Source organism: Protopterus annectens, chromosome 2.part0 (genome assembly GCF_019279795.1).
Source record: "Protopterus annectens isolate FY-2018-M chromosome 2.part0, PAN1.0, whole genome shotgun sequence".
NCBI classification, from domain to species: Eukaryota; Metazoa; Chordata; order Ceratodontiformes; family Protopteridae; genus Protopterus; species Protopterus annectens.
The window spans coordinates 1,132,019,418-1,132,044,537 of record NC_056728.1 but is presented as its reverse complement, the minus strand read 5'-3'; the positions used below and the strand labels follow the sequence as shown (position 1 = coordinate 1,132,044,537).

The window sequence follows — 25,120 nt, the reverse complement described above, 5'->3', positions numbered from 1 at the left end:
TCTGACCATAAAGCTGTCTCCTTCAAAATCAAATCTGTATTCCCCATAAAGCCAGTAACTGTTGGGAACTATTCTAACACAAAACCACCTTTTATTAAGTGATGATTAGTCAATATTCAATGCCCCTCCAAATCCACACAAAACAGCTGCCTACTCTGAATTGCTCTCAGAAACTCTATACAACCATGTTAATGGCAGAACAGAGGCTGCTTTACCTACCAGATGGAAGCCCAGAACTAGCCCCAGAATCAAACTACCCTGGTGACATCCCAAATTAAACAGGATAGGCAACAAAAGGAATAAATGGCAAAAATCAGGAAGAGGAATTTTCATAAAGATTAAAAACTCTCATCAAACTAAATAGGCAAATAATAGGGCAAATTAGGTCAAGCAAATGACCGAGGTTTAAAATGGTCTCCCAGGCGAAAGAAAACCACAAGGCCTTCTTCAGCTATGTCAGAAACCTCAAGGGCAGCACACAGCAATGTGGTTAATGGTACCACATTCACTGAGTCAGGAGATATAGCAAACCCGTTAGTGGACAAATTCAGTTCCAATGTTACCCCCTTCTCACCCCAAACCATTCTCCAAGAAATACCTTCAAACATAACCCCACCAATTATAACTAGGGAGTATGTCCTGGCTGCTCTCACTAAAGTCAAGAGCACAGCCTCAGTGGGCCCTGGTAACACCCAAGGATGTCTCCTGAACAGTTAAATTTGACTTATCAGGATCCCTGGAGTAACTATTTAAACTATAGTCTTAAAACAGGCTTTGTGCCATGAGAATGGTGAACTGAGACAGTCATCCCCTTTCATACAGGAAGACCTTCAACAGATCCTGGGAGCTAAAGACCCATTAGTCTGACTAGTCTTATTTGCAATGTTATGGAAATAATTTCTATGAAAATTATCAACAGATGACGTAGGAGACCTCCAGACACTGGACCTATCCAGTGTGGTTTTGTCAAAAGAAGATTGTGCTTACAATACCTGGTGGACTTCTTTAAAATATTACAAAGGCAATGGATGAGGGGAAAGTGGTGCACAGTGCCTATCTATATCTGACTACAGCATTTGATATAACACCCCACTAGGGCACTGTTAAACTTGTGGAGCTAGGCGTAAATCCCTTTATAACACAATGGATAGCTAGTTGACTCATGGATAGGAACAAAGAAGTTAGGATCGGAGAGGCCACTTCCACAAAGAGGCCTGTCATCAGTGCAGTCCCTCAGAGCTCTGTGTTGGGACTTCTCCTCTTTAGCATCTACTACTTGGAGTAGAAAGCCAAAGTCCTCTGGCTGAACAAGTTTGCAGATGATTGCAAACTGGAAGCAGTCACTGCATCCCCTCAAGATAAGATAAATTTTCAGGAAGATCTTACACAGACAAATGCTTAATGCCAAGAGATGTATTATACTACCTTTTGGGAAGATGGCCACCCTAGGTAACTTTATCATGAATAAAACACCCCTAAAAGCTGATTCACTAGTCAGGAATCTGGGAACTCGAAGTCAGTAACTTAACCTTCAAACAACATGTGTCCAAGGTAGTAAGAAAATTCTTTTATGTTGCTCATCTTAAAAGTAAGCAAATGGCATCAAGGTCCAGAGTGGTCACCGTATTACTGTATTTTGCCCTTATCAGGCTCATAGATTATAAAGCCCCCTTTGGTATGTACCAGACCAGACACATGTAGCAACTGGAACGTCCACAAAGGTTCCTTTCAAAAAGAATACAGGAAGTAAACACAATGTCTTATGCCGATTGCCTCAAAGCCCTGTCTCCTTACTTGATATCATACAGACTTCTGAGATGTCATCTTTGCCTGGCATACAAGGCATCCCTGTACCCTGGTTTGATGAACCTTTTGCATATCTGCAAAACAAACAGCATCAGAAGAAGTAGATGAAAACACCTTCATTTTGCTTGTGACAAACAGGACATGTTGGAGAGAGAGATAGATTTCCCAGAGAAGTATCATTCTCTGGAACAGGCTATCCATCCATGTGAAGCGGAGTTCCTCCCTAACCCTCCTTAAGCACAATGTGGAATAATTCATGGGCAATAAGAAATTCACCACAGTCTGGCACCTAGGTCTCTGATGGACAGAGGCAGTCAGTAAATCACCCCTATTATAAATCAAATTTGTAGTCACATTCAGGTTGCATGGCTAGACATATAAGGGCACTAATGGTCATTTGACTAGTATATGGCTATGAACATAAAGAAGCTTAAGCTCAAGGGCTTGATGGCCTTCTACTCTAGCAGTTCCAGGTACATGAGATTTAGCAATACCTCCAGTAGGGATATAAAATCTGTTTCTAATGACAGTACATATAAAAGTAAATCAGAGAAAGTACAGTTGTGTAAAGTCTTAGCATAACAGTTGATGTCCTTCTCTTCACTGTTGTAATTTTTCAGTAAAGGGATCTCCTGCCAAGGGTAGCCCAACATCTGGGCAGTATACCAAAGCCTTAGGTTCTTTTAGGGATGCTGTACATCACATGTATGCTCCCCACTGACAGTGTAGGGCATAAATGTGATGAACAGACGTACATACCTCAGAACTTGAGCCCTAGGAGAAACAACAGTCCAAGGAGGAAAGGAGGAATATCTGCTTCCAGAAAGAAAAGGGAGAAGAGAAAAATGGGAGGAGACAGGGAGCGAATACTGCAACAGTGAAGAGAAGGACATCTACTGTTATGGCAAGATTTTACATAACTGTACTCTGTACTTTCATATTACTGTTTCAGTATTCTTCACTAAAGGGAGAGTGCAAAAGCTCAACAGGAAACTTGCAAGAAGGAAGGCCCAGAAAAACCCTCCAGAAATCCAAGCAGAATAATTACAGCAAAGACCGTTCTCTTTCTTTGGAAACAACATCCAATCAGTAATGCTTAATAAAGGTATGGACAGAGGGCCAAGTAGCAGCTTCAAAGATAGAAATGGTATCCAAGCCTCTGGAAAAACCACCAGAGGAAGCCACAGGACTGGTAGAATGAGCCTTTACAGACACAGAAAGGTTTTTCCCATGAAAGAAATACGAAAAAAGAAATGGCCTTAGAGATCCATGAAGAAATGGTTTGCTTAGAAACAGCCAAACTAAGAGATCTAGGACAAAAAGGAAAAAAAGGTCTCAGACTTGTGAATGGCCTTAGTCTTATCCAAATATTTCCCGAGCTGTCTATGCAAATCCAAGGTGTGAAGAACCTTCTCACTGGCAGACTGTGGAAAAGGGAAAAAAAAGTGGGTAAAATAACAGATCAAGAGAGAATTCATTAAGCACTGTGGGCATAAAAGAAGGTTTTGTACAGAGAGAGACCCTGTCCCTATGAAAAAATAAAAAATGTGGAACATCCATAAGAGCCTGAACCTCAGACACCCTTCTAGCTGAAGCAAGGGTTACAAGAACAGTCTTCCATGAACAATGTTGCAAGGAAGCTAAAGCTGCAGGCTCAAAAGAGCCTGAGTCAATTTTTCAATAACAAAATTAAGATCCCCAGGAGGAATATTTCTGGGAGGCCTAATATGAAGGACGCCTTTAAGAAATTGTTTGACCTCAAACCTAGAAGCCAAAGGAGGAGTCAAAGGCAGATGAGTAGAAATAGGTGAAAGGTGAGTTATAACTGAAGAGTAAGCCAACCTAGCATGGAGCAATTTGCATAAATAAGAAAATACCAAAGTAACCTCCACAGAAAAAGGATCCCGGTTATGATCAAAGCACCAGACAGAAAATCTCTTCCATTTGGATAAATAAGATTTCCTGGTAGTTGGTTTTCTGGCCTCCTGCATAACCAAAGCACATTCTCAGAAAAAAAGGTGCCTAAAAGGGATAAAAACCCTATCACCCACAGTATCAGTTGAAGAGTACACCAGTGAGGTTGGATGAGAGACACCTTGTCTTGTGTGAGTATGAGTAAGTCTACCTTGTGGTGACTGCCTTTGGCTATGTGCAGAAGAAGAGGGAACCAATGCTGTCTAGGCCAAACGGTGGGAGAGTCCTGTTTTATCTTAAACAGGACCCTCTGTATGAGAGGAATGGGAGGGGAAGGCATAAAGAAACATCCCTTTCCAAGAGAAAGAGAGGGCATCCACCTTCAATCTCAGAGGACTTGGGAGTCTGATGCAAAATAGTACAAGTCTGCTCAGAGGGGAGGCAAAAAGATCTACTTGAGGAGAACCCTACTGGTGAACAATGTCCAGAAACACATCTCTGTGAAGCATCTACTCGAGTCTGTTATGGACCTGCTCCAAGAGCCCGCCAAAAGTTTCTGTTCTGAAGGAATATAACCAGCCTTAAGAGCCACCTGATCCTGGACAGCCAGATCCCAAACCAAAAGGCTAGGATAGCAGTAGTTTATACCTTTTTGCCCAATCTTTTCATGGCTCTACTGTCCTCGTCAGATGGAAGCAATTTAGTAGAAGGGAAAAAGTTTGGAAGGCTTGTCAAAAGAAAGAGATAACACTGGAGTCAGCAGAGAGACATTTGTAAAGAAATTTATAATCATCAGGCACCTTATATATATATATATATATATATATATATATATATATATATATATATATATATATATATATATATATTTTTTTTTTGTTACTATGGAATACATGTTATTGTCCAACAAGATTCTTGTAATTAATGTTTAATGTTCTGTTTGTGTATGTCTATGTGGAGCTTTTCTCCCCGGGCCTCTACTGAAAATGGACATATATCCAGCTAGACTAGTCCGGTCAACAAATGTAAAATAAATAAATAACACCATCAGTTTTTTTTTAGTGGCTAGGGTCTGGGAATCAGAAGTCTGAAAAGCTGCTGAAAATGTGTCCAATAAAGCAGTAAGAACAGGAGGGACAGCAGAGGACATAGGAGACTCCATTTGGAGGAGTTCATAATACCTGTTCTGAATGTCAACAACCTGGGTACAGTCTCACTTGAAAAACTCCTCCATACAAGAGATAGTATCCCCAAAGACAATTTCCTCAAAAGGAGAATCTCCTCACAGCCATAGTCTAATGGAGAAGGAATTTGAGAGAAATAGGCCAAAGACTCCTCATCAGAGTCCAAATGCTCATCAGAAGGGCCCTGCTCCCTAGGCCTCTTAAGAGGAGTACAGGACCAAGGGGGGACAGGAACAGACATTCCCTTGTGTGTGTGTGTGTGTGTGTGTGTGTGTGTGTGGGGGGGGGGGGTTCAAAGCCATGAAAGCATTAAAGAACCCCTGTGTAAAATCCTGCCATTCATACTGAGGATCCTTAGATCCCCTGTGTAAATATATTTGTCTTTTGTTTCTTTTTCAAATGGATGTCAGCCCTAAACATCTTAGGAGGTTCAGACACCTGCCAGCACTCAAACATAATGGGAATCTCCTCCCTAACAAGAATTTGTAAAACACCCCTGAGTCCCTTGCATATGATCAGCTATGGTTCCTCCCTCAACATCCATAACAGACATCTGCAAACCCTCTGAGGATGTGAGAGAAGTCAGATCCATTCCAGCCTCCGAAACGGTCATGTCAGAGGAATCAGACGGAATAAATGGGCAATCCTCTAGGCTTTCATCAGTCTTGAGAGGGGATTCTAGAGGAGGCAGTACCAGCAGCCGAATCCGACCTAGCTTTTTTGGCTTCTTCTTAGACTACAAAGAGCCTTAGGGATAAGCGCTTGACAAACTGGGCATGATGTATGGCTGTGTGAAGCACCCAGGCAAAATACACACTACTCATGACGGTCCGTATGGGGAAACTGTCTTTCACACTGACATTTCCCCTTTCTGGAGGACAAGTAACCTTGCAACAAAAAGAAAAAAAGACAACACAAGAAGAAACCCACCAATCGGGGACTTATCTGAAAATGGCTTGGTAACCAGCAGACAAAGACACGTTCAGACCGAAGATCAAAGATGGTGTTCAGACTGGCGGCAAAGAAGTTTTGAGGTGTGTACATTCATACATCACCTTTAAGCCCTATGCAGTGAGCGGGGAGCATATGGGTGACATATGATGTCCCGAAAAAAGAACCTAAGGCTTTGGTACACTGGTCGGACGTCAGGCTACCTTTGGCAGGGGATCCCTTTAGTGAAGAATACTGCAACAGTGATATGGAAGGACATCAAATCACATTGGCCTACTCTATCACAGGGTTAAGAAAGAAGCCTAGGACCTACAAAGCCATGGGACTTGATTCAAATCTGAACAAGCTTATGTTGCAGCTGTTTAAGTACTGTTTATTTTGCTTAACTTCAAGAATTTACAACAGTAATGTCTTATGATGAGATGATCTTGGTAGTGTAGCTTGAGTCATTAAGATATTAAATCGACTAGGGATATACAGTTTAAGTCATCATAGAGATAAACAAAAATACTACCTGCTGCACATGAAACGGCCTACTGTAAAATACGACAGGGTCTGGGTAGGAGAAAGACCAATGTTCTGACTGATACTGAATAAGATGACTAAGAGAGGTTTCTAAACGTTGTACTGACAAACTGATGGTAACATACAAAAACAACTGACAACTGCAGCATGCAGCAGAGCTCTAGGCTAGGGTATGTGTTTATTCAGGACCTTTATGTTGGACATCATTCAAAGGCTATGAGCATGGAAAACCTTTCTGTAGATTATGCTGTGGTGGGACAACTAATGATTAAAGGATAGTCCAAAAAAGGGCCTCATTAAACTATCATTCTGATCACAGAGATATAATATAAAGATTTAATGTGTTGCTGATTGACAGTCCTGTTATCGCTAATGATTATTCAGACTTCCCAACTGCATGACAACCTTGTTGTAAACCATTTACAGTCAGATTATGAAGCAAATGCAGTTGCTGTAAAATTTATTTTTATTTCTTATTTTACATTTGTTAACCGGGATAATCTAACTGGACTGGGTCCATTTTCAGTGGAGGCCCAGGGATAAAAGCTCCACAAGAAACAACAATAAAACAGCACTATAATACAAAAGTATAAAAACAAACATTTTCAAGGTAATAACAAACAACATGCTGAACAGCAGCTTTGTTGAGAGAAAAATAAACTACAGAGAAGGTTAAGAGAGAAAAATAGAGGAGATGTATGGTATAGAGAGATGAGATCACCTGTCTAGCAGGTTAGCTGTACAGAGGTCAAGACCTGTATTGTGTATTAGATTAATAGTAGGTGGAAGAGAAAAGAGAAACAGGGTGAGGTAAGTAATGAGGTGTTAGTCATGTTATACATGGGCAAATCCAAACTTTAGGTAAATATCTCAATCTATAGACTAGATATAAAGGAAAAGTCATGGCTCTGTACTTCAGTTGTGGAGATTTGGCTAGTTGATATGGCCAGTACTTGGCTTGAAGCTAGGGTCAGGGGTACAAAGTGAATATACCAACCCAGGCACCAAACCTATCTACCACAGTTCTGGAATGCAGACACAAATTTGAAAACAGTTAAATACACAAGAAGAAAGAAGCATCAGGTAGTCTGTGAGAACCCAAATGGGGCAATCACTCTCATAAAAGGAAAAGATGATGAGAGAAAAGGTAGTATTGTGTGTAACATACACAACTATCATGTCTTACTTTGTCATCTCAGTAAGGAGGCCCACAAAGAATCAGTCAAGATCAGGTCACTAGCAGTGAAGAGGAAAAGTGCAAGTACAGCTAAATAAGGAAAGCATCTGAGAGAAATTGAAAGACAAAACTAAAGTACAAACAGGAATATTACAAAGGAGGACCCAAATGGAAAATTGAAAACTGAGAGCAAGCTCCATGGAATAAGCCCCATCAAATCTGCTTTTTCTGAAGGACGCACACCTCCAATTTGCAATGCTTGGAATATTTTATTTTTTATTTTATTTAACATTTGTTGACTGGGAAAGTCCGACTAGGACATAGCCTACTTCCAGCGGAGGCCTGGGGAGAAATGCTCCAGATATGGAAAATAGCTCAAATTTAATATTGCTAGTCTGTTTCCTGTACAGGTTTGAAAAGGCCAGACGTGTGCAGAATTGTCTTGCAATTGCACTAAGCACCAATTTGCAGCGACTGTGAAAGGGTGCATTGGGAAAACCTATCACACCAATTAAGGCACCTTTGCTGGCAAATGACTGGGGTGCTGTCAGCAAGCAAAGGAGTTGTAAAGAGAAGGAATGTTCAGTTTAAAAAAATGTAAAAGACATTGCATTCATTGGCTAAATTTATACCATGTGTTTGAGGGTTTGTCACACCTGCAGTAAAACAAGGATATCAACTTTGCTAACATGCACTACAGTTTTACTTTATTTTCAGCAGATATTCACTATGTATAGCTGTGTTACAATCACCTAGTAATTTTCTAACATCCAGTCAGAACAAAGATGAAGATATCATTTACTTGTGTGTAGGTATATTTATTTTTTCATTCTAATCAAAATGAAAGAGGAAAAGAATAAAAGAAAAAATATGCAGTAATTTTACAATTTTTTAAAGATATGTATATGCAAGCACTTGAGTATGGTTTTGTGAAATTCATGCTCCTGAGAGTGTTTCCTTCAATCCTCATTTTTTAAAAAAGTTATCAAAGCGAATGCAGCAACAGGGGCATTTATTGTTGGTGAGAGAGACTTTATTTTGCTCATTCTGAAAAAAATCCATCCTAACCCAGTCCATACCAGACTGACTTTTTTTTTTTTTTTTTTTTTAAACTGCGTAGAACAAGATATAGGTAGACTTTCTTTTCTACAGACTGATCTTTCAGCTTATGTGCCTGTGTTAAGAGTATCTTTCAGACCTGGTGTGAACCTTGTCACATCTGATGAATTTAAAAAAGAAATTATGTACTCACCATAATGTTCCATCTGTGTTGTCTTCTTCAGTCATAAAACCTGTGGGTCTCTGTTCCGAGCTCGGAACTGACACGGCCTTCAACAAGCTTAGGATCCAAAACTAGTGATCCCACCATACCCATAATGCCTAGCTCCTCTCAGATAACTCAGACTGAGTTTGCTGCAATTTTTATTTTTATAAATAAATTGCAGTCCAAGAAAAAACAAAGCAAAAATGTTGCTCAGGAGCTCAGAGTAACAAAGGTTAGAGTAACAGGTCCTTTAGAGATAAGGAAAGGGGGGGGTTGATGAAGACTGAAACAGACAACAGATGGAACATTATGGTGAGTACATAACTTCTTCATCTGATGTTGTCTGTTCAGTCTTCATCAAACCTGTGGGACAAAGTTTCCAGCTACACAGGTCTGGGTGACCTTATGGAAAGATATTCCAGAGCACTGCAGAACCAAAAGCAGTCCTGTTCCTAGACATGATGTCAAGCTTGTAATATGAAATGAAACTGGTCTCCTGGGGAGTCCACATGCCTTGGACTGTCTGTCCCAGTTAATGCCCCCCACCCCAGCTGGGAGGCATCTGAGGTCAATGTGGCAACAGGAATATGAAGAGTGAAAGTTCGACACTGAGATACTTCTGGATCGTGAAATCACCACAAAAGGAAGTTGCTTCACACCTGAGACAGTTTCACAGGATGATTAAAGTTGTGATGCATAAGTGACCACTGGACAGACAATGTCCACTGGAAAATTCTCATATATAAGCGACTTACTGGTAAGTGAGGTAATTGCTATAGCCATAGAACCTACAGCCCTGAGAAACAGACTTGCTGTAGGGACTGGTACCGCTAACATTTGTTTGATATGTGGCTGCAGAGACAGAATCCTGTCCAGTGGAAGAAAGGACAGGGTTTTGTGACCAAGCGTGTCCCTATAAAATACATCATTTGCACAGGTTGTACCTGCGACTTCTGGAGGTTTTTGGTGATCCCTAAGGAAGCGGCTAGTTGTTGAAGGAAATCCCTGGCCTGGATCAGTAGATGCCTGGTTGTTGAGACTAGGAGTCAGTCATCCAGATAAGGAAACACATGGAATCTATGCAGTCTGAGGTGAGCTGTAACCGCTGCCATGCATTTGGTGAACACCCCTGGGGCTGTGGTGAGATGAAATGGAAGCATGCGGAATTGGTAGTGACAGGCTTCTTGTCTGAAAAGGAGATATCTTCATCTGTTCATTTTGATGTGATAGTATGCATCCTTCAGGTCAATCAAGCTCAGCCATTCATCTTTCTGTAGAAAGGAAAGGATGGTCTAAACCGTGACCATCCTGAACTTTGTCTCTCTCAATGATTTGTTCAGGTAAGCCAGGTCCAGTATGGGCCTGAGGTCCCCTGTTTTCTTTGCAACTAAAATATCTGGAGTAAATCCCTGATCTGTGTTGGTCTGAGGGGACCTTCTGGATGACTCTTTTTTGGAGCAACTTTGAGATTTCCAAAGTTACTGCCACCCTCTCACTGGGTGGGACTTTGGGGAGGTGGTGTTTAGGCTTGGGGGGGGGTTAAAAAGGGAATGGAGTAACCTCTGGATAGAACACCTTGTACCCAAAGTCGCTCCAGGTGGCTAACCAGGTGTCAAGGTGCAAGGAGCATCGTCGTCAAACTCTCTCCAGAGAGGGACAGTCAGGCAACACTTCAGGGATTCTGCAAGGATTTCTCCAAAGGAGAATCCCAAGACCCCTGATTCAGTTGTCTCCCTCTGCCTCGAGGGTGGTGTCTACCACTGGAAATATTCCCCCCTCTGCCCCTGGGGGAAAATCTCCCTGGGCATCCTGGAAAAGACCCTGAGATTTTCTGAACCACAGCTTCTTTTCCCCCAAGTTGGAGAAGGACCTATGAGTGGTAGAGAAGCAGATCTTGACAGCAGTCTTTCTGTTTATTTCACTGCGAGTGTGTGTGTCATATACAGTCAGTCCAAAAAAGGAGGAACCGTCAAAAGGGGCACTGACAAAAGACACTTTAAAGGGTTCCTCGATATCACATAGCCGCATCCAGGCACAGCACCCAAAAGCAATGCCAGAACCAGATGCTCTAGAAGTGCCCTCAACAGTGTGACAGATAAGCCTCATGGATGCATTGGAAATGGCCTGAAAAGTGACCATACTGGAGATAAAGGAAGTCTGATCCTCCTACATCATGGACTCAGGGCCAGAGCTACAGAGATCCTTTAAGTAAGTCTCTCTGTAGGTTGGCAAAATGGGCAAGGTAATTCAATGCTCTGAGGGCAAAAGTGGAAGAAGTGTAGACCATTTTTCCAAATTTGTCCATACCCCTAGACTCCATGTTAGAAGGATGGACAAAGGAGCTTTCCAGTGCACCACCATGGCATCTACTGGAATGCCCTTTATCCAGTGAGGTCTATTCTTGGGGGGACTAAGGATCTTGTCTGCCCCTTTTGGCTGGTTCATTCCATGCCTGTGCAGATACCAGGTCCATGAAGGGATCTACGGGGGGGGGGGGTACCTAGGATGTAGATAGGCTGGTCTCAAAGGCCTCTAAGAACAATAACTCATTTGGGGTGGGATTTGGGGCCAACCAACCACCTTTCTGGAGAAGGCTCTCTAATATGTCACCAAATAAGACATCAGGCGAAAATCAGTGGGACCTGTCCCCATCATCGAAGTCAGTGTCTGTTGTGAGAGATTCATCTGGGGAATCTAAGTGCCTCCTTTTACACCTTCTCTTCTGACAAACCTCCGCAGTGGGGTGCTCCAGGAGGCGTCAGAAAAGGTCTGGGCTTCCCTGGGTTGAACAGACTGAATGCTTTGCAGAACCGGCTGTCCCAGTGGCAGAAGAGAGGACTATGACACAGAGCCGAAGATGGGAAGGGGTGGATCCAAAATGTTAAGTGCAGGAGATCTCCTAGGGGCGGACAGGAGGACAGTACCCTCTCCACCACCTAGAAGGCAGAAGGACTGCTGGGGCCTCGAGCAAGACTGCTCTGGGCTTCCCTGGGTTGAAAAGACTGAATGCTTTGCAGAACCGGCTGTCCCAGTGGCAGAAGAGAGGACTATGACACAGAGCCGAAGATGGGAAGGGGTGGATCCAAAATGGTAAGTGCTGGAGGTCTCCTAGGGGCGGACAGGAGGACAGTACCCTCTCCACCACCTAGAAGGCAGAAGGACTGCTGGAGCCTCGAGCAAGACTGCTCTGTCCAGAGGGATCATGAGCAGATCATCCCTGGTCACCAAAAGCCCTCCAATCTTGAGGGGGGAGTCGGCACTGAGCTATTGAACGCTGAGGCACTGAAAGGAAGTGACAAATCCAAAAACTTCTGAGTGGAAGTCATCCCCCGGGACTCTACATCAAGGCTATGTCTCAGACATGCTCAGCACCAACATGGTCGGAAATCAAGTGAGTCAAGGAAGCAGTCAGACTCAAAGCAGACAGAATTATCGGGGATGACATACCAGCACCAAGGGCCAAAGGATCCGGAAGCCTCAAAATGGAAGGCCGGATCAGAGAAGGAGAGATAATCCTACCTGGAGAGGCTCTGCTTGCAGATCCCACTGGGGATAAAGCTGGGAGGATCCCCATCTAGATCTGTGTAGGAAGAAACATCCTCATTAATCTGTCCATCTCATTCTCCGGAATGCTCCAAGAGGACCTAACGGACAATGATACAGAGGAGGGTCTGGAATGGTGCCTGGGTGAAACGACCCTAGGGGACAGTCTTGGTGATGATGGCTCCAGCCCAAAAAGGGGGGAGGTGCAGGGGCATGGGTTGGGGAAAGAGAGACCAGTATTCAAAGCTAGGGAACTGTGTTCCAATGGTCTCGGTGCCTTCTTAAAAGGCTCCAACTCCAAAGACACAGAGGTGTCCCGGGACTGTTTTCATGGTTCTTGGCATCCCTAGACTTCTTGGTGGGGGGGGGGGATGTGAGCCCCTGAAACAGAAGCACCTGCAGGTGGAAGAGGGATAAAACCCTTAGAACAAGCTTACTGTGTCTATCTGCAAGGGTCCGAGGGATAAAGGCCTTGCAGATAAAGCAATCTACTTGAAGGTGGGCAGGACCCAAACAGTAAACGCACTCCCTGTGGGCATCAGATACAGGGATCTTGTGCCCACAGGACGTGCATTTTTTAAGCCTACTGGTTTGTTAGATTTCTCTGACATGGTGAGAAAAAAAGAGAAAAAGGGGGAGAAAAAGAAAGTTGTGACAACCACGCACAGATTGACACAGCACAACTATCAAAACTTTTAGAAAATCTAGCTAAGCTTTTTTTTTTTTTTTTTTACAGTAGGATAAGGTAGAGAAAAAAGGTAAGGAAGAGAAAAGGAAAAAAATGTAGTCACTTACGATCCAAAACAGACACTAGCTGAGCTCGGCAAACGAGAACTGAAGTATCTCAGAGGAGCTGGGCATTGTGGGTAGGGTGGGAGGAGCTCTAGCTTTGGATCCTAAGCGTGCTGATGGCTTGTGTTGGTTCTGAGCTCGGAACAGAGACCGACAGGTTTGATGAAGACTGGACAGACATCAGATCACATTCTACACACCTATAATCCCGGTTTTAGTGCAGAGAGGTTTCTTCTTAATGTTTGATATTAAATATGACTGGATGAGAAACCTTAGAACAGATATATCTCGCCAAGTTTAAAGCAGTTACTCTGTGATCTGAGTTTGCCTTTCCACATTACCCAGACAAACCTACATCAATGGGAAAATCAGCAGGGAATTCATCAAGGAGACTGAATACAGAACCAAAAATGGAACCGTATGTCAGAAAAGGGACCTGTAATTTAACAAAAGAGGAAATAACCTTAACAAGTCCATTAATTTACACAAGAATGACGAAATGTGATCTGCATGTCCCCACTTCCAAACTTATTTTTTCCATAGTACTGTAAATGGTGCATGTGGAATTTTTCACCTCAAACACCATGACGTAAATGCCAAAAAATAAATAAATTCAGTCCTTGATCTGGACCGTGTTACGGCTACTGCTTGCATTTCATGCTTTAATATAATCTTGAAATGTGTGAATGCCATTTCTATTCATGTAGACTCAGGTTTGACAATGCTAAACTGGCTGGAGGGAAAGCAGTTCAATAAATGTATGGCGCAGTGGTGCAGCGGTAGCATTGTCACCTCAGAGCAAGAGGTTCTCCTGTTTGATTCTCGGCTGGGGTGCCTTCTGTGTGGGGTCTGCATGTCCTCCCTGTGTTCGTGTGGGTTTCCTCCGGATGCTCCTGTTTCCTCCTACGTTACAAATACACGTGTCTAGAGTGTTTCTCCCTGGGCCTCTGCTGAAAATTGGCTTCTATCCAAGTTGGACTTTCCCAGTTAATAAATGTTAAATAAATAATCAAAAAATACCTGAACCAGTTTGTCAGAGAAGGTGGACAATATTTAAAACTACAGAAAATAATACTAGCATGATTCAATCAAAAAAACTGAAAGGGATGAAAAGCACATCCTAGAATACAGCATTTAGGGAACCTAGATACAAGATTAATATCTGGTTCTCAAACACTAATCTATACACAAAAAAAAAACTTAAATGCAAACACTGACTGCTGTCAAGAAGCCTGTATCTTTTAAATACCGTGCCAAACAGATGTCAACTACCTTTGTTCTCCAATACAAGCCAGACCAGGCACAAAGCTGGAACTGGTGAGCTTCACATGCAAAATGCCAATCCAACAAACTGGTGCAGACAACAGCCAGATGGCCAATTTAGGATTTTTTTGTTGTCTTGGTTTTCTTTGTTTATGTAAATATGTTTGTGGATTGGATCTGTCTAGACGACTAAAGCCCATTTTTAGTGGAAAGCAGAACAGGAAACTTCTGCAGCAGTAGAAGTAAACATTTTAGTGGAGAGCAGTAGACTGAAGCTCTGAAGCAGTAAATGTAAACAATATCATTCTTCAGCATTTCTGTAAAGAAATTCTAAGTAGTCCAAACAAGAGATACACACACACACATACACAAAGTGATGTATTACTCTGTAGTGGTGCAACTCCAATTTCGTGTGTGTGTGTGTGTGTGTGTGTGTGTGTATGCACAGATGCATGTGTGTGAATGTTTTTACTCTGATTTTTACATTACAAGACACCAAGAGAAAAAGTTTTGTGTATTAATGAACAGTTTTTGTAGTACAATGGAACTAATAACTTCCTTCCAGTATCACATCAGATAATTTAATGATAATAACCTGCTGGTCTGTAGGGGTAAGTTCATCTTCCTGTGCAACTAGTGTCCTATGTATGGTTTCAGAAAATCAGACAGGGGGAAGAGAAAATAACTGCCCATTTTCCTTCTCCAGGGCAGAACAATGGGGCATGGGCCCCCGCACACATTCTCCAACAGAATTCCACAGCTGAGAGATGAAATACTGGACTTCTGCCCAGTTTGGCCAAGGAACAGTGCTCTAGATGGGGGGGGGGGGGCTAAATGCTACTTAACAGAGCAGAATAGGATGAGAATTATGACAGTACTCACCCATTCTCTTGAAAATGAACTGTCAGGTAAATAAATGAACACATTATGATCAGAAGGCAAATGCCTAGCCAAAAAATTCTGACAAAATCCTATGTCTAGATGATAAAGTAAATAAAAAAAAAGATAAGTGTCTCAAAGAATGCAGCATAACTGGACTCCTGCAAGCATACCTCTCAACTGTCCAGATTTTTGCCTCATATTTTTTGTCTATTCCTCAAAATCTGTGGTTTCCTGGATTTTTGTTGCAAATCAGTGAGGAATAAATTCACTAAATAATGACAGGCATTTGAGTTTCAGACTTCATATCAGTCAGGAAATGTATGGTAACACAAGACCTGGTATTATAGCAACATTCTAAGTTTATAACAGCAATATTTAAAATGTGTCCCCCCATTATTTTTGGCTTTGCCCAGATTTTGTGTGCTGAGAGGTATTGCTAAGGTCTGCAATATACTGCCTCACAGAACTAGTAGGAAGTAAGAAATATGGAGACTGGATCCAAAAACTTAGTAGCCATTTCAGAAAAATAACTGCCACTACTCACAATAACAGGGGATCTCTCAACATGATTCCTGCATCAGACACTGACACTACATCTTTTACAGCTCCAGTGTCAACCTCCAGTATTTGTGATCACCAGGAACTTATCTGGGACTGTCTCAGTCTGACGTCATGTACTTCCCTCAAATATGTATACAAATAAGAAAAGAACAAACTGAGGCATAAACCAACAGATGCAAAATGGACAGAGGGAATATGAGTGCAGGAGCTACTCTCCAAATTCACTGTTAAGAAGAGTAACCTCTCTCTAAAAGAAAAAAATCACACAAAAGTAATAATGCATCTAAATAGGACTTTAAGGTAATGGTAATGGCAAAACAAGGATGACCAAAGAATTTTAGGACACCATCTCAGGGTTAGCACATTACTGCATATTAATTTAGTATAACACTAGGACAAATACGCAGAAAGAACAGTTATGTAAAATCTTACCATAACCATAGCTGTCATTCACTTCTATGTTGCAGTATTCTTTACGTATGGGTTGTCTTCCGCCCAATGACCCGACGTCCGGCCTGCATACAAAACTTGTAGCCACTTCCACTACGTGGGATGTCCCACGTAGGTTCTGACAGTGTCAGCCATAGAAGGACATCCGCATGTACCATCCTCAGAAAGTACAGTTGTGTACACTTACCATAAATGTAGATGTTAGAGTGTATTCACTGTTGCAGTCATCACACTTGGGTTATCTGTCTGCAGGTAGCCCTCAGTCAGCCCAAATACCAGAGACTTAGTATTTCTGCGTCGGATGCTGTCACTTCTTCCATGACGTCAGGTTGTCAAGGGTATAAAAACAGGCAGCCAATGCCATTATGTCAGTTTTTCTTGCCCCAAATGTCAGGAGACCCCAAATAGGGAGCTAGTATATGGTATGGAATCTATCACCAGTAAAAAGTAAATACCAATACCATTAGGAATAGCCATAGAGAGGAGAGATGGAAAGATAGAGAAAACCAGGGGCTGGAGGGAGGGAAACCAGGACTGCAACAGTGAATGCACTCGAACATCTACATTTATGGTAAGTGTACACAAATGTAATATGTTCTTCGTGTTTCACTGTTGCAGTCATCACACTTGGGTGGATTCCCAAAGCTGAGGAATAGTGGAGACAGTCAAGAAGAGTTAGGGCTGCCTAGTAGGCCTTTCAAGACTGCTGTAGCAAATCCTGCCCTGGATTTAGAAAAGATAGGCAGGTGGTAATGCTTGGTGAAGGTGTGTACAGAACTCCAGGTAGCAAAACTTCCAATATGCCCCTTGTAGGGACTCCCCTGAGAAATGCTGTAGAGGTAGATGTAGCTCTAGTGGAATGTGTTCTGACCCCCTGAGGGGTTGGTTTTCCACAGTACTTCTAGCAGAAATGAATGCAGTGTGCTATCCATTTGGAAATGGTTTGTTTTGAAATGGCCTTGCCCTCTGCCCCTGTAGCAAAGCTGACTAGCAGCTGGTCAGATTTTCTGAAAGGCTTAGTCCTTATCAAGGTAGAACCTGAGCTGTCTGTGCACATCCAAAAGAGTGCAGGATCCTTTCCTCTTTATTTTGAGGATTAGGGAAGAAGGTTGGTAAATGGATGGACTGGTTGAGAGCCACACTGGACACCACTTCAGGCATAAAGGAAGGGTTAGTCCTGAGGGAAACCCTGTCAGCATGGAAAATAATGAAGGGTTCCACAGCCATCAGTGCTTGTAACTCAGACACTCTTCTAGCTGAAGTGATGGCTAGAAGCAAGGCTGTTTTTCAAGAGAGGAATTTTAACTCTGCTGAAGCAGCAGGTTCAAAAGGGGGAAGCGTGTGCTTTTCCAGAACAAAGTTAAGGTCCCAAGCGAGGGTGGGTGCTCTCCTTGGTGGCCTTAAGTTGTTTGTCCCTCTCAGGAACTGTTTTGATGAGAGAGTGAGAGAATAGAGGTGGCTCAATATTGTAATAAGCCGAAATAGCAGAGACATGGATCTTAATGGAGAAGGATAGGCCTCTGTGTAGTAGTAATTCTGCTAGGTAATCCAGGATTAGAGGTAAGGAGGGCAGTGCTGTGTCCTTTCCTTTAGACTACATCCAAGAACAATACAATACCTTTTCAGCATAGGATTTCCTAGTACTGGGCCTTCGGGCTTCAAGGATGATGTCCAGCACCTGCTTGCTTAAGGTTGCTGGTGGGGTATTTAAGGAATAAGCCAGGCTGCAAGATTTAGGGTTTGCAACTGTGAATGCAAAATCTGTTCCTCCTGCTGAGAAAGCAGGGTTCTGGTCTGGTGTAGGTGCCAGATCAGGCTGCGCAGGAGTGGTTACCAGTGCTGGTGTGGCCAGTCTGGGGCAATCAGAATTGTCCTTGGCCTGTCTTGTTTTATCTTGAGTAATACTCTTGAGATAAGGGGCAGAGGGAGAAAGGCATAGATTTAGAGGTTTTCCCATTAACAGATAGGGCATCTACCTTCCAGGCCCTGCTGTGAGGGTTCCTGGTGCAGAATTTACTTAACTGGTGGTTGTCGGGGGAGGCAAAGAGCTCCACCTCTGGGGTCCCCCCAGCTCTAGATAATAAGGATGAAGGTGCTGGGCTACAATTTCCACTTGTGTGTGTCTAGAATATTTCTGCTTAAGTCATCTGCCAGTGAATTTTGACGCCTGGCAGGAATTGAGCTTGTAGATGAACTTGGTTGTCCAAGGCCATGTTCCACAGGGCCATGGCTAACCTGCAGAGTGGGTAAGAATGGGTTCCCCCATGCTTGTTGATGTACCACATAACTGTGGTGTTGTCTGTATTTATCAGCAGTTGTCCTGGAAAGAGTAGGTATCTGAAAGCTGTCAGGGCATTCTGTACAGCTAGCATCTCTTTTTGATTGATGTGCAGGAAAATTTGCCTTGGATTTCAGTGGCCCTGAATACATTTGCCTGCCATGTGAGCCCCCCATGCATAATCTGATGCATCTGTGGTTAGGGTCTGGGCGGCGTGAGGTTGAGTAAAATGCAGTCCCTTGTTGTGGTTGCATGCTTCTGTCCACCAAAGGAACTCTGTCCTTAAACAAGGTCTGATAGGAATGACTGTTTCCAGGTCCTGAGAACGTTGGCACCAAAGACTTTTTAAGTACCACTGAAGTTTCCTCATATGCAGTCTTGCATATGGAATTAGCAGATTACATGAGGCCATGAACCCTGGGGCTTGCAGTACTTTTCTTGCAGATAGCTGGGTTCTGGTGGCCATTTGTTTGAAGCAGTCTGTCAGACAGATCTGTTTTTCTGAAGTGAGGAATGCCATCTGGGAAGTTGTATCCAAGCTTTCTCCCAGGAATACACTCTTTTGACTGGGTACCAGTTATTAATTTTCATTGATGGTGTACCCCAATGAAGTTCGAAGGATTTTTTCAAATGTCAGGTGCTGAAGTAGCAACTCCTGACTGTCTGCCTGAATCAGGCAGTCATCCAAGTACAGGTAAATTTGGGTATTTCTCTATCTGCAGTATGCAATGGCTGGAGCCAGGCATTTTGTGAATACCCTGGGTGCAGCAGATAAGCCAAAGGGAAGTGCAGAGAACTGATAATGCATAGACCCTGCCCTGAAACAGATATTTCCTGCATGACTCCCTTATGGGGATGTGCAGATAGGCTTCTTTTAAGTCTAGGGTGACTAACCGGGAATTCTTGGCTAACATAGGGAGAAGCTGTTGCAGGGTAAGCATCTTGAATTTTGGTACCACCAGGAAGGTGTTAAGAACTGAAAGATCCAGGATTGGGTGCCAAGAGCCCTCTTTCCTGGGCACCAGGAATAGTCTGGAGTAGAATCCTTGACCCCTCTGTTCTACTGGAACAGGCTGAATAGCTCTGATAGTGAGCAGGGAAAGTACTTGGTTTTGAGCCTCTGCCCACTGGTTTGTCGGAAGGTCTGGAAACCCGCTTGGGGTTGGCAGTGAATGGAAAAAAAATTTCTACCGCTGGGTTACAATGTTGAGGACCTATCGGTCCTGAGTGATGGACATCCAGTTTTTTGCAGGAAGGGGAAATTTTCCTCCTAGGAGCACAAGCAATTGGGCAGGGCTGGGAAGCAGAGATGAGAAGTCATTGAGAGCTTTTTCCATACGGAGGTGACTTACCACTCCCTGCTCTAGGGGTGGGGGCGCTCCATTGCTTAGATCTCTGCATACCTGGAGACTGTAGTCTGGGTGGTTTGTTTCCCCTGGGTCTTATTTGAGAAGGCCTGGAGGGGGCTGGAAAGGACCAGTGTTTAGAAGGGCAATGCCTACTGAATCTAGATGGTTGCACTTGTAGGAATTCTTTAACAGTTTGCATAGATTTAGCTTTTTCTTCCATCTTTTTAAGAACTACTTCTGCTTTGGTGCCAAACAAACTGTCCTTATTTAAAGGAGTGTCTAGTAATTTAGATTTGACATGATCTGGCAAGACTTGTTCCTTCAGCCAAGCATGTCATCTCAGTACAGAGCCAGTGACTGCTGCCCTGCAAGATGCTTCCAGGGCATCAAAGCCACACTGCAAAGTATGCTTACTTACTTGGTTTGCAGAGTGCATAAGCTCCTGCAATTCTTTATTTTCTGCACAAACTGGAAAAATGACCACTTTTTGTTTAATAAGTTCCATAATATGTTGCTGGTATTTCAGCATGTGAAGCTGGCAATTCAATGCCCTGATAGCAAGAGTTGCAGAGGTATATACCTTCTTACCCCATCTGTCCAAAGGCTCTGGAATCCCTGTCTGAAGGGATATGATTTTTGGCTGTAGTAGCCTCAATACCTTTAGGTCCCTGGGAAATGATCTCTGGATCAGCAGTAGGATTCTTGAAAAGAAACTTGTGAGAATCAGGTACTCTGTAGTACCTGTCTGGTTTCCTAGGGGCCAGAGGTAGTGTATCTGGAGTAAGACTGGATTCCATGAAAACATCATCCACAACATCCAGGACAGGGGGTATAGCTAAAGGCCTGCGCTGAGGCAACTCTAAAAATTCTCTGAGTCTCTTTTTGGACTGAGGATAGTCTTGGCATTCCCAATGGAAATGTTCTCTTAAAGTATGCAAGGTTTCATAAAAAGAGAAATCCTGTGGAATGGAGGCAGAGGGAATGGATTCCTCTGCATCTGAATCCTCATAGGCAGATAAGGGCATGTCTTCAAAATCAGAAAGGTCAGAGTCATCGGACTCCTGGTCTGTAGAACCTGAAGGGGACTGGAGTCTGTCGCTTAGCTGGGGAAGGTTGGCTTCCTCTAATCAGTGTAATAAGGTCTTCAGCCGTTCTAAACATTTGTTTTTGTGGCATGGGTACCTGAGCATGCGCTTTGGTCATCAGTTTTCTAGGCGTAGTGCGCACTCTGGGCCTAAGAAACTCTGTAGTTTTGGTTAAAAAAGAAGTGATCGGTTTGATTCGAACATCTGTAGGACGAAAAACTCTCTCAGAAGCTGGTGCCTGCACAACGGCTCCGGACCCATCTAAGGTAGAGACATCCACTGGTTCCATAGTCGAAGAAGCATCTCGCGGCATACCGAATGGGTCTCAGCAGAGGCCTGTGAATCCATAGAAGTGGGCGTCAGGGGCTGCAAAGGCACCTCACTGAGTACCGGCGGACTGGCGACTAGCTTAATGGAAGCGTTGTCTGCTGTTTTGGACCTATGCCGTCTGTCTCCGTCTTTATCTTTATGTTTTTTCAGAAGATCGGTAGTCGGATGGCTTACCAAAGCCATTTCAGAATACGGAGATCGACAGCAAAAGAATTTAGCGACAAAGACAGCTCGACGACGAACGGTTTGTGCGTCAAACAAGGCATAAAACTGACAGAGAGGGACGTTGAGGTCTGGGCCTAAACAGGTAACGCAGTAAGAATTAAAATCTCTGAGGTATTTGCTTTCCACAGGCAAGACAGTTAACTTTTTCTGACATTGGTTAGAGCAAGAAAAAATGATCCCCAATGGGGTACTTAGCTTTGGAAGACTTCAGGATTATTCAAGTCTAAAACGAAAAATTCGGGTAGCGGCCAACCGGCACTGGCGAACTGCTTCTGCTTTGGGCTCCTCCATGGCAAGAAAGACTGATGTAATGGCATCGGCTACCTGTTTTTATACACCTGATGACCTGACGTCATGGAAGAAGTGACAGCATCCGATGCAGAAATACTAAGTCTCTGGTATTTGGGCCGACTGAGGGCTACCTGCAGGCAGATAACCAAAGTGTGATGACTGCAACAGTGAAACACGAAGAACATCAAGGAAGCCCCATGAGGAATAATAGTTCCAAGGCAAACAAGGAGTCATCCTAGGAAGGGACAAGTTGCAGGGGGAAGGCGGGAGGGACAGAACACTGCAACATAGAAGAGAAGGCCATCTATGGTTATGGTAAGATTTTACAGAACTACTCTTTGTCCTTCTATTCAATGCTGCAGTATTCTTTACATAAGGGAGAGTGCCAAAGCTCAATGGGAACCTAGGGAGGAAGAAGGAACAGAAGAAGAAAGTGAGGAAGAATTCTCCACAAATCCATGCAAAACAGCTCTAGCAAATCCTGCCCTGGACCTTGAGATAGTGTCCAAGATGTAATGTTTGGTAAAAGTATGGAATGAAGACCAAGTAGCAGCCTCCAAAACGGAATTAGTATCCAGGCCTTTAAAGAAAGCCCCTAATGAAGCAACTAATCTGGTAATATAGGCTCTGACAGAAGAAGACAGTGATTTCTGATGAAAAACATAGCAAAATACAATAGCCCTAGAAATCCAAGATGAAATCATTTGTTTACAAACCGGTAAACCCAGAGTCCTGGAAAGAAAAGACACAAAGAGCTGACCTGACTTCCTTATAAATTTCTTTTTGCCAAGGTGAAATCTGAGCTGTCTGTGTACATCTAAGGTATGCAAATTCCTCTCACAAGAGGACTGAGGAGAAGGGAAAAGGTGGGCAATTGGATAGACTGATTAAGAGACAAGTCAGTCACTACTTTAGGCATGAAAGAAGGGTTAGTCCTCAAAGATACCCTGTCCTTGTGGAAGACCAAGAAAGAAGGGGATGCCATCAATGCCTGAATTTCAGAAACCCTCCTAGCAGAAGTTAAGTCTGCCAGAAGCACTATTTTCCAAGTGCAAAACTTCAAAGAAGCCGAGGCCGCAGGCTCAAAAGGAGCTAGAGCTAACTTCTCTAAGACATAGTTAAGATCCCAAGGAGGAATCACTGGCTTTCTGGGAGGTTTGATGTGGAGGACACCTTTAAGAAAAAGTTTAACCTCTAATCTGGAGGCTAAAAGAGGTGTTAATGGCAGACAAGCAGAAAGAGCAGAGCAGTGGACTTTCAATGAGGAATATGACTAACCACTGTTAAGCAATTCACAAAAGTAAGAAGTACAATAGGAATGTCCACAGATCATGGATCAAGACTTCTTCTGAGGCACTAGACAGAAAATCTTCTCCATTTGGAAATATAAGGTTTCCTAGTATTGGTTTCCCGGCCTCCTGCAAATCCCTAAGCATGTCCTGTGAAAAAGGTGCCTGAAAGGGATAAAAATTTGATCACCCACAGGGTCAATTATAGTGCTGATAGATGTGGATGAATCAAGGATCCCTCATCTTGTGTGAGTAAGTCGAACAGGTGAGGCAACTTGTGGTGATGGCCCTTGGCTAACTGCAGAAGAGGGAATCAATGTTGTCTTGACCAACAGGGAATCACCAACAAGATTTTTGGTCTGTCCTCCTGAATTTTCAGCAATACTTTTTGAATGAGAGGGAAGGGGGGGGGGTGCATAAAAAAATCCCCTTCCATCAGAGAGATAGGGCATCCACTTTCCAAGCCAGAGGATGCTGCACCCTGGCACAAAATAGGGGAAGCTGTCTGAGGTAGACAAAGAGATCCAGATGTGGAGTACCCTACCGGTGAACTAGATCCAGAAACACACCCCTGTGAAGCATCCCATTCGTGGGATTGTGTCATGGATCTGCTTAATGTGTCCACCACAGAGTTGTGAGCTGAGGGTAGATAAGCATGATGGGTAACTCTGTACTGAACAGCTGACTCCCATGCCTTGAGTGCTAACCTGCAAAGAAGATAAGATTTGTTTATGTACCAGAGAACGGTGGTATTGTCTGTAAAAAATCTTCAGAGGGCCTGGTAGGAAAAGAGGATGAAAGGTTTGCAAGGCTAGAATGAGAGCCCTCATCTCTTGGTTGTGATGTGCTCCCTCTGCTGAGGTGGAGACCAAAGACCCTGTACCTTCCTAGAAGGAAAGGTTTCCCCCCAGCCTATGATTAAAGGCATCTGTGAACATCTGTTGAGATGGCTGAGTAAGAGAAGAGGAAGACCTGGACTCAGAGACATTTGTTGAATCCACCAGTGGAGCTTTGTTTTCAAGTAAGGGAGGAGAAGAACGAGAACATCTAAAGGATGAGCATGTTGAGACCAGGTTGTCTTTCGAAACCAGTGAAATTGCCTCATATGAAGCGTTGCCAAAGGCAGCATGGGAATCGTGGAAGCCATGAATCCTAGAAGTCTCAGAAATTCCCTGGCCAGGATAGATGGGAGAGGCAGAAGACTTTCCATGAAAGATGTAAGAGAGATAATCTTATATGTATGCAGGAAAACCATCATTAGATCTGTCCTGAACCTGCACCCTAAGAAGATGCGATCCTGAGTTGGAGTCGGACTGGATTTCTTGAAATTTGTAATGAACCCTAGGTCCTGAAGGAGATGAATGGCCTCCACAAGGTTTTGAGACAATTGATCTGAATTGTTGGCCAGAAAAAACAGATTGTCTAAGAAATAGACCAGAAACCTCTGGACAATGAGGAAAGCAGAGGCTGGGCCCAAGCACTTTGTGAAAACCTTTGGGGCAGTGGAAAGACCAAAAGGAAAGGCAGAAAACTGAAATTGCAAAGACCCACAGAGAGACACAAGAATTTCCTGTACTGAGGGTGAATGGGGATATGCAGATAAGCATCTCTGAGATCTAGGGAATCCATGAAAGACTGAAAAGAAATGACAGGAAAAAAAGTGTCTGAAGTGACAGCATCTGGAAAGAAGGTGGTTAGCAGGAAAGTGTTTAAGTGAGAGAGGTCTAGAATTGGTCTCCAAGGACCATCCTTTCTTGGCACCAAGAACATTCTGGAGTAAAACTCCCTTCCTCTCTGATGCAGGGGTACAGGCTGAACAGTGCCTTGAGCAAGAAGCTGAAATAGGATCTGAGGAAGCAGATGAAGCTGACAGGAAGGGGGCCAAGGAATCCCCATGAAAGAAGGGGCAGTCTTCCAAGTCATAAAGTAACCTTTTTGGATGATGGAAAGAACCCAACCAT

At 43.4% G+C, this 25,120-nt stretch overlaps 1 protein-coding gene across 1 annotated transcript in view; it reads right to left on the bottom strand.

Moving 5' to 3' along the window:
- Window positions 1-25,120, bottom strand: part of FOCAD (focadhesin) — a 2,336,882-nt gene that overhangs the window by 1,315,904 nt on the left and 995,858 nt on the right. The gene's annotated exons all lie outside the window — the stretch shown is intronic.